Source organism: Lactuca serriola, chromosome 3 (assembly GCF_051521515.1).
Source record: "Lactuca serriola cultivar US96UC23 chromosome 3, Lser_US96UC23_V15, whole genome shotgun sequence".
Lineage (NCBI taxonomy): Eukaryota > Viridiplantae > Streptophyta > Magnoliopsida > Asterales > Asteraceae > Lactuca > Lactuca serriola.
This window is the reverse complement of record NC_136410.1, coordinates 247,066,629-247,072,478: the sequence shown is the minus strand read 5'-3', so window position 1 is coordinate 247,072,478 and position 5,850 is coordinate 247,066,629.

Sequence of the window (5,850 nt, the reverse complement as noted above, 5' to 3'; positions counted from 1 at the left end):
ATCTATAACCCCTAGGCTACACCAAGCTTGATCACCAAGATCCATTTCCATGAAATAACACTAAGAACCCTTCAAAATCACCTCTAAGCTGAAGAATTCACAACCAAGGGGATTAGGGTTGGAAATGAGGATCTAAGACCAGTACAGGTTGAGAAATGAGAGAACCTTGACCTTATAAGGGTGTTTTAATAATGACCAAATCCTGAAAATTAGGGTTTGTCACTCTGATCATTACGTTGGGCGTACCCCAAGCTTACGTTCGGCGTACTCACCCAGGTATGTGCCACTCAACAAGAACACGTTAGACCGCTTCGCCAATCTTACCCATTAGGGGCTATTTCTGCCAAAAACTTCAATCTACCGTAACTTCCTCATCATAGATCCGTTTACAACGAACATTATATCCACAGAAAAGGTGGAAAGATACGCTTCTAACAACACACCATAGCCTTAAATCTTCCTGAACCAAAACCCAAAATTCAAAAAGGACCGATTTATCAAATTACGACTATACCCTTGGACTCCGAAAACAACATCGAACAATTGGATCACTTAAGCCATAACACTCACATTTGAAAAGTGCCAAATCCTTCCTTCCCCAAGGCTTTAAGCCTCATGAGAACCGATGATTTGGCCACAACCCTGAATAATCTAGCAAATTCAAAACCGAGTGTTACATTAAAGAGAGTAAGAATGACCGGACCAAGGAGAAGCAAAGTTGATCATGAATATCATGCCCTTGCTACTATTCATATGATCAAAAGATATATTGTTCTGCCAAATGTTTAGCCTATGGCTTTATGATTTTTTGTACTAGATTTCATAAGATTGTTATGACTTATTTTGAACAGTTTAACATGGTAAAAAGAGAGTCATAGATTTATGAAACTTTTATATTAACAAAAGGTTGATTCAAATATTTGGGGTTCTCTTTATAGCTTTTCATAATCGAATTAAATTTTGCCATTGGAAATTATAGGGCGAAATAAATTTTGGCTAATTATCTTTAGGATTGTCGGTTTTTTTCATGACTAAATCCAAATTTTTTTGTTCAATACTTGATGAAAATATATCCAAAATGAACCCTTTCAACTATTATTTTACCAGCATGCACTACCCATCTGTAGTACCAGATTTACTAGATTTAGCTTATGACTTCCTATTAAAGATTTTTTGATACATGATTTTTTCTCCTTCCAAACGCCACTAAAATTTGCCCATGACTTTCAATACAATCCATGTAGCTATAATTCCTTAAGGGTTTCTATCTCAAATAGTAAAGGCCACAACCATAATTTTTTTTTTTCATATTACACACTTTTCGTATTTGGAACTTTTCTTTCGTTCCTTCCTTTTCATTTACTTGTAAACTCAACTCACCCTATGTTGGTTAATAGATTTTTAAGGGTTACATTACGTCATTTATGAAAAACTCATAGATATCTAACTTAATATATGGCTAGTTTCACAATTTGCAAATTCACTTGAAATCCTACAAAGAACAAAAATAATATGCAAAATGAAGAAGCACAACTTAAGCATTATCTTCCTAACATACTTTCTCTAACATATTAACATTTAAGTTCTATAACTAAATTTCGCCAAGTTAATAATACAATGTCCTTGCCGTATGCACTTGAAAATAAGAAAGAGAATTGGAAAGGACTCAATTGAGATAAAACCGGGTAGATAAATATTTGACTTGAGGACGTCTTACTATTATTGAAAATTTCTTAAATTTTGGAACTTGTTTTCATTGGTTCGTTGGAATTATCATTGAAGGTGTTTGAGTAATATATGGCTAATTTCACAATTTGCAAATTCACTTGAAATCCTACAAAGAACAAAAATAATATGCAAAATGAAGAAGCACAACTTAAGCATTATCTTCCTAACATACTTTCTCTAACATATTAACATTTAAGTTCTATAACTAAATTTCGCCAAGTTAATAATACAATGTCCTTGCCGTATGCACTTGAAAATAAGAAAGAGAATTGGAAAGGACTCAATTGAGATAAAACCGGGTAGATAAATATTTGACTTGAGGACGTCTTACTATTATTGAAAATTTCTTAAATTTTGGAACTTGTTTTCATTGGTTCGTTGGAATTATCATTGAAGGTGTTTGAGTAATATATGGCTAATTTCACAATTTGCAAATTCACTTGAAATCCTACAAAGAACAAAAATAATATGCAAAATGAAGAAGCACAACTTAAGCATTATCTTCCTAACATACTTTCTCTAACATATTAACATTTAAGTTCTATAACTAAATTTCGCCAAGTTAATAATACAATGTCCTTGCCGTATGCACTTGAAAATAAGAAAGAGAATTGGAAAGGACTCCATTAAGATAGAACTGGGTAGATAAATATTTGACTTGAGGACATCTTACTATTATTGAAAATTTCTTAAATTTTGGAAGTTGTTTTCATTGGTTCGTTGGAATTATCATTGAAGGTGTTTGAGTAATTTGGACGTCTTCTTTGTCGGAACGTTTGTGTCTCATATGTGTATGTGAGAGGTGACATCTCCTTTATTTAATTATTGTGGAATAAAGTGAGCTTCATACTTTTTCCTTTTCAAATAAATGCTAGACTTGACTCGAGTTGGCCAAATGCAATCTTCGTCTTCTTCTTTGAGCTTTCTCTATAGTTCTAATCAGTATTATACTCTCTTTTATTTGCATGAATAAAAAGGATTCAACTTGTCTTGCTAAACACTCATTCCTTATGCTTCATTTAAGCTTCCTTATTTATCCTTAACTCTTCATTTTGTATTTCTATTCTTCGTGGGGTGTTATCGGGATGTAGAACCATATATTTGTACTTGAAAGTCATGTGTTCAAACATCATATACAAATCTCAACGAGATTTTGGTTAGTCGTGGTGCAATTTTGCATCAAAGTAATACGTCTTCAATTTCGAGCATTTTTCGCAGTGCACATTAGGTAACTACGACGCGATTCGTGTAATGCCTTTTTTCTTCAAAAATTTTCTTTGGGTTGACTAGTGTTGATCAAGCATATTTTTGCTCCTCCGTTAGCTTCTATTCTCGTGTATTAGTTGATATAACCCCTCACTTTAACTTGTGTTATCTTTGTCTTTGTATACAAAGATTAAAAAGCATATTTTCGAGGTAATTTGTTTCATTAGCATTTTTTCCGACTAAGAAACTACATTTCTACAATAAGAACAACTAGGAGCATCATTGACAAAATAACGAAATATTGAAAATTAAAAATAATAAAATTAGCATAGAAGTAATAAAAAAATTAAACTAAAAATTTCCATGAAATCATCATCGTCTGATATATCAATAGATAATCACTATTTACTTCATTTTATAATTATTCTCATCTTTTTCACAATCAACATCTTTAGTGTCTGTTGGAGTTATTCATCATTTTTAAATTTCAGCTCAACAGTTCCTCATACGGCTCAGTCAATCATCTTAGCTAATACACTTATTTCTTCCACTCATATACTGTATTTTTTTTTAACTCCTTTCATCATCTAATATTTATTCTAAGCTCTAATTATATTAATCTCCTAAATTCCCTCTATGCTTCCTTTTGATTTTTCAACACTTTAACAAATTTATTGAATCTTTTTATTCATCTTCTATATGTAGCTTAAAGTTATACTCATGACTTGTAACGTCCTAAAAACCAACCATAACTTTTTAATCAGTTACTCAAAAAAGGGGTTTCATTCATAACATAACAACAAAGTTTCATCATCGGATCGTCTTGTTTTGAAAATGAAAACATAAAATATAACATAAATAGATGTCATGCCCCCGAAAATGTCTAGATATCTTAATCAAGTTGCCTTCTTTCCCTTCAAACCTAAAGGAATTGCAACTAATAACATAAAATAGCATATGTAAGCTAAATGATTAGTGAATAAACATAATAGTTTCTCATTATACATATCATATGCAAAACACATCCAACACATAATATCAAGCAATAAATGACATATTACTTTGCATCCTATCAAATAACAAATGTTAGCAAATTCCTAACCATCGTGACTAGAACTTCCTTCCTAGAGGTTATTCTTTAGAAAAATTGATCATCCGACCATATATCTCTTCGAAAGGCTATTCATGATCATCCATATTGTCACAACACAACTAGAATTCCCTCCAACAGGCTATTTTCTAGTTAGACCTATCATCCGGACCACACTTCCCTCCGGTAGGTTGTTTATGGTCATACATAACATAATCATGTAGACCACATAATAATCAAGTACCTGAGAACCGACCTGAATGGAAGACAAGATGAAATCCACAACTCAAGCTAGTGGTATCAAGTCTTCTCCCAAACTACGCAATAAATAACCCTAATTTAATAAATAAGGTAAAACATTTATCTACACTTCCTTATCAAGTCTAAGTCCAAATAAATCTATTCTATGGGCAAAAGACCATTTTGCCCCTCCAAGACCTGAACCCTTCACACTTCAGAAAAAGTCAAACTTAGTAAAAAAAGTCAACGATCCACGTCATCTTATTGCGACCACCATAGGGTCGTGACGCTACATTTGGGCGAAAAAATATTCGTGATTTGCCAAAAAGTCATGGAGCTAAGATCCAGAGTCATGGCACAATCTTGACAAATCAGCCAACTTTCTTCTAAGATCTTAATCCTTTTAGATATAAGCTCTAAACCTCCGAATAACGTCAAAATGTAGTCTTGATAGATAAAGTTTCCAACTTAATCCATTTGTTTGTCCTTAACACCACAAATCAAACTCAATGTAATAAATGGTACTAAAAGGCTCTTATTATTATACATGGACCAAATGACAACATTGGTTTCATAGTTTGTTACCACTAAGGGTTGAAAGGGCATAAAAATGCAACCTTTAAAGTTGGAGTTCTCCAAAACTCAACCAAGACACATCTAAACTTCTAAAACATGCAATAAACCATTGATCTAGACCTAATGACCCATAAAGCTTCAAGCTTCAACACTTAAACACATTTCTAATTTGTTCAAAAAGTTTGAGAATGGCTTACTTGTTGCTTCATCAATTCTGTTCCTTCTCTTTTAAAGTACATGAACAATCAGAGAGTCTCGTATAAGGAGGAAATACTAGGGTTTGATAAGGTCTCTTTAAAGGTGATAGAGGTTCAGGGTGGAGGAAACCCTAGCCATCATATCCATTAAATACTACTTGAAACCTAGAATTTAGAGTTTTGGGCCCTGGTGGCATTGGGACGCTAACCAAGAAATCACAGTGCAACATGCGTTGCATCTTTCATGACGCGACTCTAGGTATTCATGGTGCAATCCTCAAGAATCTCCAAATCTTAAAACTAAAAAAAGATAATCTTTAAAGGTTATTTCAAATCTGAAAGCAAGTGTTATAATTCTCCCCCTCGTATTTGGATTTTATCCCCATAATCTGCCTTATCAAACATCTCAGGATACTGACTACATATCTCATCTTCTGGTTCTTATTTCCATTATAATCCTTTCTGTTACTGCCATCGTACCTTCACTAGTATAATTTACTTTTCTTGAAGCCTTTTCATCTTACGATTGAAAATATATGCATGTCTCTCTAGAAAATTCATTCTCTCATCCACTTGAATAGCCTCGAGTGGCCCCACGACAATATCATCTGCAACACACTTCCTCTATTGATAAACATGGAAGGTGTTGTGGTTATGGTGGAGTTCTGTAGGAAACTATAAATCATAAGTGACCTTCAAAACTGAAGCTAAAGTTCTATATGGTCTGACTGATCGGGTTCGCAACCTCCCATGATTTCTAAAGCAAATGATCTCCTTCCATGGAGATAGATTTAGCAATACCTAATCCCCAAC